Source organism: Maylandia zebra, linkage group LG1 (assembly GCF_041146795.1).
Source record: "Maylandia zebra isolate NMK-2024a linkage group LG1, Mzebra_GT3a, whole genome shotgun sequence".
Classification (NCBI taxonomy): Eukaryota; Metazoa; Chordata; class Actinopteri; order Cichliformes; family Cichlidae; genus Maylandia; species Maylandia zebra.
The window spans coordinates 32495794-32509092 of NC_135167.1; the positions used below are offsets into that span (position 1 = coordinate 32495794).

The 13299-nt window shown below is 37.5% G+C and overlaps 1 long non-coding RNA gene across 1 annotated transcript in view; it reads right to left on the reverse strand.

Annotated features, from left to right (window-relative positions):
* Positions 1–1151: 1151 nt before the first annotated feature.
* The window catches only part of LOC143419035 (uncharacterized), a 42516-nt gene continuing 30368 nt past the window's right edge, over positions 1152–13299 (reverse strand). Inside the window, exon 3 of the long non-coding RNA XR_013099006.1 lies at positions 1152–9288. This is a non-coding gene — a long non-coding RNA (uncharacterized LOC143419035). The remainder of the gene's footprint in view (positions 9289–13299) is intronic.

Here is a 13299-nt window from a genome sequence, read left to right on the forward strand (position 1 = left end):
AATATGTAGAGCAAAATGTTCTGAAACGGCTTCACTTCAGCTTCGATTGGAGCCTATGGTGCTGGGGGCAGAGTCTGTGAATTTACTCTATTAGTGTCATAGCCCCTGTAGGAGTTCAGAGTTAAGAGGTCAAGAGTTAATGTTTCCATTGTAACCCCTCCAGATTTGACAGAGAAACACTCATTTTTAACACTCGATTTTAACTACTATCATTTTACACCTCAGAGTTACATTAAAAGAATGTGACTCTGCTTAGAGTAAAATTAACTCTACTTTTGCAAGAAGACTATTAACACCAAAACATTTAACACTTTTGAATTTGCTGTGCAGAAATGTTTATGGAATAATTTCCAGAGATCAAGGTGTCATCAGCGCAGGTAGCTGAGATTGCTGGATACAGGTCATTAGGATAAGCATGAGACCCAGGCTAGCTTGGAAGGACCCTAGCTCAAAGCAGCCAATAGTCAAGTAATCTCTAACCCCTGCTATATTGGACTCTGGAGTAGAAGTCGGCGAGGTTATCTGGATGCAGTAATATACTGTGAAAGCTGAAAATTTACATATGCTGTCATGTACCATGACCTTGTTTGCTTTGTTTCCTTTCCTGAAGAATGCGTTCTTGACAGTCAGTCTTTCACTGAGACCAAGTCCAATGATGTTTTAGCAACCAGTAGATTCATCAACTGAAAGGTTAGATGTATCTGCTGCTACGCAGAGAGGTGAGATGGAGTCATTGGTCAATGTTAAGTGGTGTAACAAACAACAAAAAACATTCTACTGAAAATGATCGGTACAAATACTGGACTGAAAATGAGTGAAAAAGCAGCCAGTGTCTAAAGAAGAAAAATGTTAGACATTTATAAAGCCTGGAGAAATATTGCTCGAGATGACTTTAAAATTACCAGAAAGTCCAACTTCTTGGAAGCAAAAAATAAAGGAATGGGAAGTTGCTCAAGGCATTTTCACTGTTCCTAGAGATTTTCGTGGTTATTGGGTATCACATTGTTTTGTTTTGTTTTGTTTGCCAACTATGAAGTACACTTTATTCTTTTACATGTTTGAAATAAATCCTTTTATCTATCTATCAAAGTAAAAGCATTTAAAAATTATGAACTCATCAGATTTCTACCATTTTATTTATTTTGGGGTAATTACTTTTTTCATATTTTAAATAACTGGCATATAATGCACAACAATGATTTTATCTCGCTCATGTCTGCCACAGTCACTTTGTTTACCAAGCCAGTTTTTAAATTAATCTTTTCTCTGCGTGAAAGGAAAATTGTGTTTTTTATGGTCACTCTATAATTGATGACAATGTGAGTAACCATTTAAAAAGAGATGATACACTAAACATCATAATTACCTTAGAATTCCACTGGGATGTGAGGCCAGGGTAGAATGAGACAACTCTGTTTTAGGATGGTGGTGCTTCGTTAAATTCAGACAAAGAGAAAAATAAATGTGTTTTCCTTTTAATACATTACAATAAGTGCACAGTTTTCAAGCTGGTACCCTTGGGATGCTACTTTCTCCAGTACTTAAGATTAATTCAAGTCATGTTTCAGTGGTGCACTTAGAAAAAACCCCACCAAGAAACAACACTTAGAATAATTTCGCTTCATTAAATTGACTACATGGTTTACAAAATGGTGCAATAAATATTCATGATACCAGTAGGAAACATGTTATTGTAATGTTCTAACATACTTATAATAAAATTGATAGTGCTGTTGTCTTTCTTTTTCTTTTTTTCCTCCTTACAATTTAGTTTTATTATGTATTTATTTATTATGGATGTTTGTTTTGGGCAGCATTGCACAGTATGTGCAGCTGGAACTGTTGAGGTTTTTTTGAGGTCTCATTCAGCTCAAAGCAACATTTCTTTGAAGAGGTATAAATTAAATCATGTCCTAGAAAATATGGGAATTGTAAATGTCACTGTGAAAAGAAAGTAACAAATGTCATTTGCAGAGAAAACATAATTATACACACTTGACACTAAATGTATGTACAATTGGACAATTTGATTTTTTGATTTTGATGTTTTTAGAAACATTTTTGAGTGTTGAAAGAGCCTAGAAGTGGGCAAGAGTGGAGAAAAAGCAACATTTTATTATATATGTGTGGGGACTGTTGAATTTGTCAGTTCTGTCTGGTAATTAACACTGGGTTTATAATAAAACAAAAAGTCAGACAAAGCACAGATGAAGGTGATCAATCGGTGGACTTGTTAAAGAACAAACAGAAGCAAATGGTTCCCCCTCCGTACAAATAAAGATGGCAAGATAACAAGTATGGAATGTCATACATTTACAGCTTGACATTATCCAATTTACACTTAAGCCTATTAGAAGCAGATATCACGTCCTGGTTCAACAGCTGCCATAGAAAAAATAAGTGCAAGTGTGTTGGGGAAAACGAACACAATGGGCTTATACAGCTGCTGGTGTAAAATGTTTCAACATCAAATAATTTATGGATTGTTATATTTCAGGAATTTCTATTACAAGAAGCAAAACATAGAGTAAATCTATATGTACCACCAGCAGATGACATCCAGAAGTGTTGCCAGTGGCTGGACAAAGCTGGACTGAAAGACAGCACAGAGGCACTAATCGTGTCAGCACAGGAACATGGTCTGAGCACAAGCTGGGGTCTATCACATCAGGCAAGACCCCAGGTGCAGGCTGTGTAAAGATGCCCCTGAGACAATCCAGCACATAACAGCAGGGTACAAGATGCTAGCAGGCAAGGCATACGTGGAACGCCATAGTAGTATACAGAAACATCAGCCTGAAAATCCCAAGGTCAAAATGGGAGATGCCCTTAGAGTTGTGGAGAATGGCCGAGCTAAGATCCTGTAGGACTTCTAGATGCAGATGGACAAGATGGTGGTGACTAACCAACCAGACATAGTGGAAGTAGACAAGAAGAAGAAGAAGACCTCTGTGATAGGAAGAGTGCAGTCTTAGGAACAGCTAAGATACTGCGCAGGACCCTCAAGATCCCAGGCCTCTGGTAGAGGACCCGAGCTTGAAGGATAGACCACCCGCAGGGGAGAGAGGGGAATTTTATATGCGTGTGTAATATAATTTCGTACCGGTATATACCCTAGTGCCTTTCTCTTGGGGGACATGGAGGACTATGTTTTAAAATAGTCTTTACACACACTTTAATAATTGTGAAAGCAACTGTGTATAAACTCAGTCATTTTATAAACTACGCTGTGAAAACGTTAACAACCTTTAATTCCACTACTTTAGCTGCGATGAACAAAAACAAACTTGCATCATGTTCTTTCATCATTTCAACAAATCACCCAGATAATCCCTAAAGCACATGGATACTTTTCTGTTGATTTCTGATGCTGAATGAAGTAACTCTGTCTCTTAGCCTAATTTACTTCCCAGGGAGCAGACAATGGACACCAGAGTCTACAGGCAATTCAGCCTGTTAGATTGTTTTTAGCCTAGCATCTTTTAGCCTAACCCATCTTTCCCATATTTATACTTTCTCATGCACTGCTTATGTCACCCCTTTCCCTGGCTAGAGGTCTGGTCCCTTCCAGCAAGCTGAGACTGTGCACTGTTTTCAACAGATCAGATTAGTACACCCAGCAGTACTATTGTGGTGAACTGCTCTATAGGAGCTCTATACATCCCCTGTTTTTTCAGGAATCTGCTATTGAGGGGTAAGTATCCTGTGCCATACATATGTTATGATATTATTATTTACTATTTAACATACAATGTTTCAGTTACAGTTTGTATTGTTACATGTTTTTCAAATGCATCATCATTAAGATAAAAATAATGCAAAATGAAAAGAGAGCAGAGCTGAAGCCAGATTTTAACCTGGCTTAACCTAACCATAATGACATCCACATATTATAAAAGCTTCCAGAGTTAGGAAGACACAGGAGAATAAATTTGTCATTCAAATTACTCTGATGCGTGTTAAGGTGCTTAAGTAGATCTTCTTAAGGAGACTGAAAAAGGTGTGACTTATGTTTGTTTTTATTATTTAAATATACTGATGTTAGCAACAGCACATACATGTGAACTTTGACATGGGACAGAATTAAATAATTGACAAGTCTTTCAGATGGAAATAAGCATGTATCTGGATGTTCCAGCATGTGCACAAGTGTCTCCAAGGCATCTTATCTGAGTTACTTCTCTATACTTTTAACTGCTGAAGTGTATTTCCAATTTGCCCAAGGGTCTATTAGCACTCAGTTTCAATTACCAACACACTAATGGATGTTGACAGTGGATCTACTTCACTTTCAAATCCAGGAAGCTCACTTCTTCAGATGAGTAGGAATGTCTCATCAGCAGCTGCAGCAGATGCTTTTGAGATTTTGTGTGACAGCACCAAACCAGATGGCCTGTAGAGTCTGACCCACATCTCAGGAAGTTAGAAGAGATGGTTAGAGGCTTGAAGTCGTGACAGAACTTGCAAAGAGGCATTAAGATTCAAAGCCAGACACCCAGCTGGCTCTGCCAGGACTGACTTTATTGCGTTTTCAATTACCTGCCTGGTACTGGAAATTCAATTGAACATTTAGTCCTTGATTGAGGGGGAGTATTGTCTTAACGTGTCCAATCTACTCTGGAAAGTTTTTCCACTAGATTGGAGAGCACTTGAATACTTTACTTTATTGCAACAGTAAAGATGCATTAGAAGCTCTTTCGTAATTGTGCGTTTTTTTGTACAAATACTGCCAAATGTAGCTTATCTAGTTAGCAAGAAAGACTGTAAAAAATACCAAAACATGACTGAATCTCAAGATCTCAACTTATTAACAACCACGATTATCCCTTCAACATAATGCTGGGGCAGCTGCAGGTCTGTCTGCAGGACAGAATGTTTATGATTTACATTTTCATACATCTCTGGTCTTTTTTTTGCACTACCAATGTTCTATCTCACCTGATGCCAACTGTGTCCTAACTCTTAACACGTTTATCTTGTGCTTGCAAAGTTGGTGCCTTTGGGAAAGTATTGTACCATACAACATAAGTCTGTATAATGCTGAATAGAGATTATTATAGAGATCATCATGTAACAATGCAAGATGTTGTTCACGCAAGTCTATATTGATCATGAAATATACAGAGACAGATGAAGCTTTTGGGTTTGAAAGTTCTTCATGTGACCATGTGACTAGAATGGAAGCATTTTACAAAATGGGGATTTTTTTTCCTTTTCCTGACTGGAAGCAGCAACGAGGAGTTGGAGCCTTGGAGCCAATAATGCACAGCGTAGATAGCAGTTAAAAGAAAAAGCTTTGCTTCTCCAAAACGTGAAATGTACACGCATGCAGAAGTTGCATTACCAGCAGGGGGAGAAAATACATTTAAAGCCACAAAGTTGGTAGTGAGCAAAAACTTTATTCCAGTGTTCTTAATCGTCAGAATCGATTAAGCTAGGGATCTAATATGTATATACATGTAAATGTGTTAATAATGTCTGTTTAAACACTTTTCCATGATTGTTTTCATGTTAGCTTGAAATAAAATATCTCCTGCAGCTTACTGCAACTTCTAAGCAAAACTGTGTGTGTAAAAAGTGTGTATGCATTTCTGCTTGCTATAAAAATATAAACTTAAGAACATAACTGAAAAAGAAAAAAAAGAATATAGTTGAGCATTAAATATTAAGTGTTTTTGCAGGGTAAGAGCAAAAAAAGTTTATCTGCATGTATCACAGAGCCATGGTTCAGTGGCTGAGAGCGTATGACTGGGTTCCTAGTGCTCAAATACTGTACTTCTTAACATGGTGCTTTTTGGTAAGCACCATGTTAAGAAGTTACTGAGGAAAGAAGAGGTCAGGTAACTTAAGCATCAGTAGCTCCTAAAAAAAAAAAAGTTCTTACGGGTCAAGCACCCTCGCTGTTTAGCTTCTTTCTGTACCGTTTCATGTTGCTGACTTTCTCACAGGTCATTTATGTGTTATTTTTCAGTGCTCATTAGTGTGTTTTCCTCCTTATTACCTGTTGGCTTCTGTATTTGTTTGATTTTACATACACAACAACATAGACTACCCAGAATACATTTTGATTCCTAAACTCTATATAGACAAGGGAATTTGTCCTTAATTCTCTGCACTTTGCATTTAATCCTAATAGCTGTACTGTGAGATATACAAGCTGCGAGTCTGACAAGCACTGTGGCAATCAATTCAGTGGGATCAGAGATGAATAAAAAAATCTGATTTATGCTTCTCTAACATAGTAATTTGGAAAGAAAAAAAAAGGAGAAAAAGACAGTCAAATAAGTGCCAAACTTGCCTCTTGCTATTTTCATAAGTTTACTCCAGAGCCTATTTGGATTTTTAAGAACAAATGCCCTTCTACACAACTGTAATACAAAGAAGATCTGCCAATAGGTGAAGTTAACTGAAAATAATGCCCACTGTCAACAAATGCCAACAGCAGATACATTTGTCTTTGGATACAATACATAAATAATTCTCAAAAGAAAAGAAAAAACAATTTCTAGCTTCACAATAATGCCACAATATGCCAGCTGAACTTTTAATTAAAACACTTCTGACTTGTTTTGACATTTCAAACAACTTTTCTTAATATTCCCTTCTGCAAGCACTCAGTATCAAAAGCCCTCAGTACACTCGGTGATGGAAATCTGATACGATTTCCATCCTATAACACGCAAGGAGCTGCAGGATCCTGCCACAATCACCACAACATTAGACTGGAGAGATGGCGACGACTTTACAGTCTTGACAGCTAAATTTTACATTTCTCAAGACTAGTCTTAACACCTCTCACTCACATGCTAAATAAATACATGATTTTGTCTCTCATTGACATCTATTACCTTGCCCCAAGCTTAAACTTGCTCTGCACAAATTTTGCAGATCAGTTTAACCTGACAGAGAGGGTCTGTGAAAGGAATTCTATAAAGTCTTACTGGTGGTATGGCGGTATGTAGGAACATACTAAAACATATTACTTTAGCTGGAATGTTGGATGATAAGTAGTTAATGGTCCCTAAATATAATTTAGGTAAAAGAAAATTCCAACCATGCTAAATTTCTTCACTGGGAGAAATTTCAAATGTCATAGATTAAATATTTAATGGAGCAAATAAGTGTAAATTCCTGACACAAAATAATGAACATAAAATACCACGTGAACCAGGTTGCATGCAGTGCAGAGTGGGCCTCATGGGTATTTTATGATGTTTGTGTGTAATCTGATGTTTATCTGTGTTGTGTTTTTCTGGATTTTGCTTAACCAGTTATGGAGATGTTTATGTATACCCACACACTTTCTTTAAATTCCACAGCAGGATTGCATGCAGTAAAAAATACTGTACTTGGGGAAATTTACCACATTAAAGCCTCTCTTGCAAGTTTCAGATTACTGTTCTTCATTGGGCGTTTACATTTCCTATTTCTTGACTGCATTCCTCTCGCATTCGCTGTATCACAAACTGAGCTAAGTTGCTGTTGTATACCTTGAAGGGAAACATGACCTATCAGGGGGAGAGATTTCTCCCCCCGTTCAAGTTTAAACTACAGTTCTAATAATTTTTTTATAGAATGGGTTACATCAGGGAAATGAAAGCTTTCTTTAACTAGGAAATTAAATGTTTTAAGAACAATAAGTTATTCATTACAATATCAGTAGAAATAAGTTATCCACTAGTTATATAAAACAACAAAACCATGTTTTGATGTCTGTGAAGGTTCTCAGTCATCCAGGTCATTGTAGTCAAATGAGCTTGCAAAGAAAAGCGTCTGGACTTCTTTAAGTTGCTTGAAGACGTTTCACCTCTCATCCGAGAAGCTTCTTCAGTTCTAAGGTCAAATGGTGGAGAGTCCCAGATATGAACCTAGTGGGAGTATCCCCCCACAGAGGGACAAAAGGACCCCCTGATGATCCTCTAATCGCCTGAGCCAAGGTGTGAAACTGGGTGTGGGTCCCAATCAGCCAGAGTTTCGGGTGAGCTCATTGTGAAACCTGGCCCCACCTTATCATGCGAATTCCTGAGATTAGATGGCCCAGGATGTGAGTGGGCGTTAAGATGTCTGGGAAGGGATCTCAAAACTGGATTATAGATGGCAGAGAGTTGGTGTCGTAAACCACCGCCTCTGTTCAAAGATGGTCGCTCACAGTGGACATAGATGGCTTCTTTCACTCCTCTTTCAAACCATCTGTCCTCTCTGTCCAAAATGTGAACATTGGCATCCTCGAAAGAGTGTCCTTTAGGTCTGGGCATTCCTCGCTGCACTGTACAGCATACACCACATTGTTAAGTCTGTGTTTTGGCGTTTTGTCTTTCAGGTGAACCAGTTTTTGTCTGAGCGTGTTGCTGGGTCTGAAATGCACCTCTTCAAGTCTTCAAGTAACTTAAAGAAGTCCAGACGCTTTTCTTTGCAAGCTTCTTTGACAACATGTTTTGATATTATATCTTACAAAGCACTGTTTAAAAATCAGCACGGTTGGCAGAGAATGTTAATTATCATAGTTAAGTATCTCAAAACTTGGCTCCCAAATGATAGTGAGACATGTGAGGTAATAATAATAATTATTATTATTATTAACTAGTATTTTGCAAAAAATGTTAATTAGATTCGTATTGAATGAAAGTGGTCTGCTGTCAGATATTGGAATATGTGGTAACACCACAACAGTTCGAGCTCCTTTCACTTGAATGCTTTGCTTTTTAAATTAAGATCTGTCTCTAAATAAACCACATAACTATACTCACATCTTCTTTTCTTGTACACATTTTTCTTTTCTCACTGGAGGCACAAGCACTGATTATTTTATTTTATTTTATTTTACATTATGTTACATTTTGTGCAAGGACAGGAAGGAAGATGCAAACAGGCAGGAAGCTTACTGCAGGATGGCAGGTTGCCAGGCAGGCAGGCAGGCAGGCAGGCAGTGGAAACAGGAGCAATCAGGAATCAGAACAGCAATTGGGACTCAAGACGACACATAAGTGTGAGAGGCAATCAGGCACAGAACAATGGCAAGATGGTGAGTACAGACCCTGTCAATGATGCTGTTTTTATACCTAATCATGCTACAGACCGGTTGCCAATTAACCTAATTAGCTGTGAGATGAGACTCCGTAGTGCATTTACCACTGTTGTCCCACGGCAAGGGTATCCTGGGTTTTAATCTAGCAGCTGGCTGGGACCTTTCTGTGTGGCCATAGGTGTGAAGCTTTCTCTGTGTTAGGTGTACCATGCCTCTAGCCCCATGGCAGCTGTGAGGACCTCCACCAACCTGAGCAGAATAAGCTGTAAAGGAAAATAGATAGAAAATTTTGAGATCATCCACTAACATCACACATTTTCCAGTCTTTTCATGCAACTTATTATTGACCATACTATTTAATTTGCAATTTGTAGTTTTCTTTCTTATCATTCATTTACTATTCTTAGATGTTTCCATGTTGTTTCTGCCAAATTTTGACCTTACTATCCAAATATCACAGAAGAACTTAATGTTCATTAGACCAGGCAATGTTTTACCAGTAGGTGTGAGTTGTGGCCTCAGTTTCCTGTTTTTAGCTGGCTCAGCCCATCCGTTCTATCCTGATTGTTTCTATCACCTTTCTTTCTCATTCTGACTCGGTTTGAACTTGAGCAGATTAACCTGACCACATCTGCATGTCTAGGTGCATTGATTTTTTTTGTTTAGATATTTGCCTGAATGTACAGTTGAGCAAGTGAACTTAACAAAGGTGCTGGTGAGTTTAAATAACTTCAGCTATGTATAATGGACTGAACTTTTTTCTCTTCTTGGCACACTGGTGACTTTATTTTCTGACAGGGACTAAATTGATAGTCTCCATTATATTTTTCTTTTAGTGTTTTTTGTTCCTTCTGTTTGTGATTCCTCTGACTCTGTGCCAATGAAAAATGCATTTCCACATCTCTACTGAGTGACTCAGTTTCAGATTAGGTGAAGTCAGGGTGTGATGTGTAATAACTTGAGGTCCAACAGTGATTCTACAGGCAAATAATGACTTAAGGTAGAACATCCATTCAAGGTGAAAGGTGGGAATGGAAATCAAGCTTGGTCATGTTCAGAATTTAGGACTAATGATTTAAATAGTACCATGGAAGAATGCATGCACATTTACATGTGTACCATGAATTCCATGAATCATTCAGGAGAAAACCAGAGAAACTATGGAACAAGGCAGAGAGGCTATATTAGTATGAATGCAATATACAGAATCAGATCAAACACAGTAAGAAATTTACAATACTGGGATTTCCTTTTAAATACTGCATCACAAAACAAATATGATGACAGCTACTGAAAGGAAATGGTACTAAAATGGAAGTACTGTAAAATAAATTACTCTAAGCGATTAAACTCTCTATATAGATTATATAGAGAGTTTATATAGAGAGAATTAAAGTGAATCAGCTAAATGCTATCCTTCTAAATTATTTGAAGTTCACTGGAGACAAAAATATATTTTCCCAAGAGAGCATGGAATGCATGTTAACAGGCTACAAAGCCATGAGGCAGAAGAGTAAATATTGTATGCTTCCAACTGGGAAGTGTTCTGAAAGCCTTGGTATACTGAGCATGGTCCTATTTTTGGTACAGGACCTTCATCCCAAGATGAAGACCTGGAGAATACACGAAGTATATACTGCAAGGGAGTTTTCTTCCCCCCCCCCCCCCCCCCCCGTTTATTTTTTATGCATTTGCCAGAAAATGTCTGACAGTGTATGGCTTTCCATTAAGTATTGTTGTGAGAACTTTTGTGACTTCCTCTATTAGAGTTGTCAGACAACTCACCTTAGAAAAGATTGATTTATTACAGCAGGAGAATAAACTTAGAGTTTGGCATCTAGGTTTTGTTTTCATCTCTCCCTGTGAATATATCACCTAAAATTAGGTAATGATGAGTAAACATCCCCTCTGAGATTACAGGTAGATGCTGCATTGAATGAGGAATTTGAACAGCACGAAGCTACGCAGGGCCACAGCAATACTGGCATTTTATATAGAGAAATTAGAAATGAAGCTTTAAATAAATGATACATATTGCATTCAGTTTGATTTGTCTGCCTAAACTACCTTCCCAGCTTTGCTCCATTTATATTCTAATATGTAAATCACTTCCCTTTATTGTTTTTTTCACCACTACAACCATCAAAATGGACTGATGATGTCATGGAGTTTGTTTGTAGCTGTGATTTATAAATAGTCTCAGCTGTGCATACAACCATGGCAATTAACAACTACATAAGGTTATGATCTAATTATTAGAGTCTGCATAAAAATTGGGGTTCATACACTGCACAAAAAAAGAAGTAAAGGAACATTTTTAATTAGTGTAGAGTCTGCTCTCAAGTCAGTGAAACCTGTGGGATATTGATCTGGTGTGGTAAGTAACAGAAGGGGTTATTAATCACTTTCAGCTGCTTTTGTGTTGGTAAAATTAACAACACGTACACTAAAAGGGCAACAATGAGACAACTGCCAAAATAGGAATGGTTTTTACATCTTTTCTGAATGTTTTTTTCTATTAGTTTTGCATTTGGCTATCCATCTCTCAGCACAGTGTAGAGAGCATGGAAGGGATTCCAGGAGACAAGCAGTTAATCTAGGGGAAGACCCTTAACCCATCAGCAGGACCGGTCTCTGCTCCTTTGATTAAAGAGGATCATGTTAAGCACTGCAAGAGCCCAATGCCGCATCTTTCCATTCCTAACACTGCTATGGCCAGTCCATATCAGTGTAGACATCCAGCATGATGGTATTTTTTCCATTGAGATCTGATGTGTTTTCAAAGTGTTCCTTTAATACTTTTTGAGCGGTGTACATCTGCATAAAAGCACCCTGTGTTTTCACATCTCTAGCATGGTTACCATGACTGTTTGCTAATTTACCCACAGGTGCTATTTCCTCATTCCCTCAATACGTTATTTAGGATATGAGAACATTTCCAGTAAGCATTAACAGTTACGCAGCTTTTCAGTTTGTGATGAAATTATGCTGCTAAAATGAAAACATTCATGGTTTCATTGCTCTAACGCTGGAAATGCTATTACATTGCTTTTGTAATGACAATATATGCAATAATCGGTTTAATTTTTACTTCTGCACTTCACAAGTTGTTAGAGAATGAAAGTACAAAGCAAAAAACAAACCAAAAAAAACATCTGTGCAGCTATTATAACAAGATGTTGTGTCGCTGATGGCTTCCAGTAAAAGCCAGAGCTTCAAATGTAATGTGTCACAGGATCCTAGTAATTTTAAACGTCCTGCAGTATTGTATACAGCTTCACATAGGGTTCCCATAAACCAGGCTTGCTTTGCTGTGTTTGACCCACTTCTGGTCCCCAAAGTGAAGTTTTATGTTGGCCAGTAGTGCATTTAAAGTTTTTTGCAGGGTCTGGTTGACTAAAATGCCCTTGAGAAAGTTGCTGAGTAAGACAGTGTTGTGGTTCCTATAAAAGTTTAAAAGTTCATAAAGTTTCCTCACTCCCGCTTTCAAAAGTCCTTTGGTGCCCTCTGTTCATGAGATTTAAAAACGGGGGGATAACAGCATCATTCTCATATAGGTTCTTTTACATTGTTTTTACACCACAAATCCAAAACGTGTTTTTCCTCTTTCAGTAGAGTAAACTGAATGTGTTGAAGGTGACATTCTGTCTGAGGCATGTGTGAATTATTAATTAACTTTCCAACAATAAAAACATCTGACAGGGTTTATATTTGACAGTATACACTTAGTAGTATTTATATCTTCCACTCGTAGTGTTGTGTGGCTGAATGCATTTATGGACATTCTTTTCTTGCACCACATGTCTGTTAAGATTTTAAATATTTTAGTATATAAATTATATTATATTGTAAATATTATATTTTATTGAAGTATACTATAAATTTGACAATTGGATGGATGGATGGATGGATGGATGGATGGATGGATGGATGGATGGATGGATGGATAGATAGATAGATAGATAGATAGATAGATAGATAGATAGATAGATAGATAGATAGATAGATAGATACATACATACATACATACATACATACATACATACATACATACATACATATTGGGTATTTAGGTATGAACACGATGCCAAAAACAGGAGCAGGTCCAGACTAACAAGCTTAATGAGTGAAGGGCTACGTTGGTGTTAAAGAACATCTGGCAGCACTGCTGTCTGTTTTGTTAAGCTGTTTGACAGGAGATGTTCGCATGCCTGATGTGCATCCAGGGTGTTTGCTAAGCTGTCCTTTTGAAATATAATAATCCCATAACTATT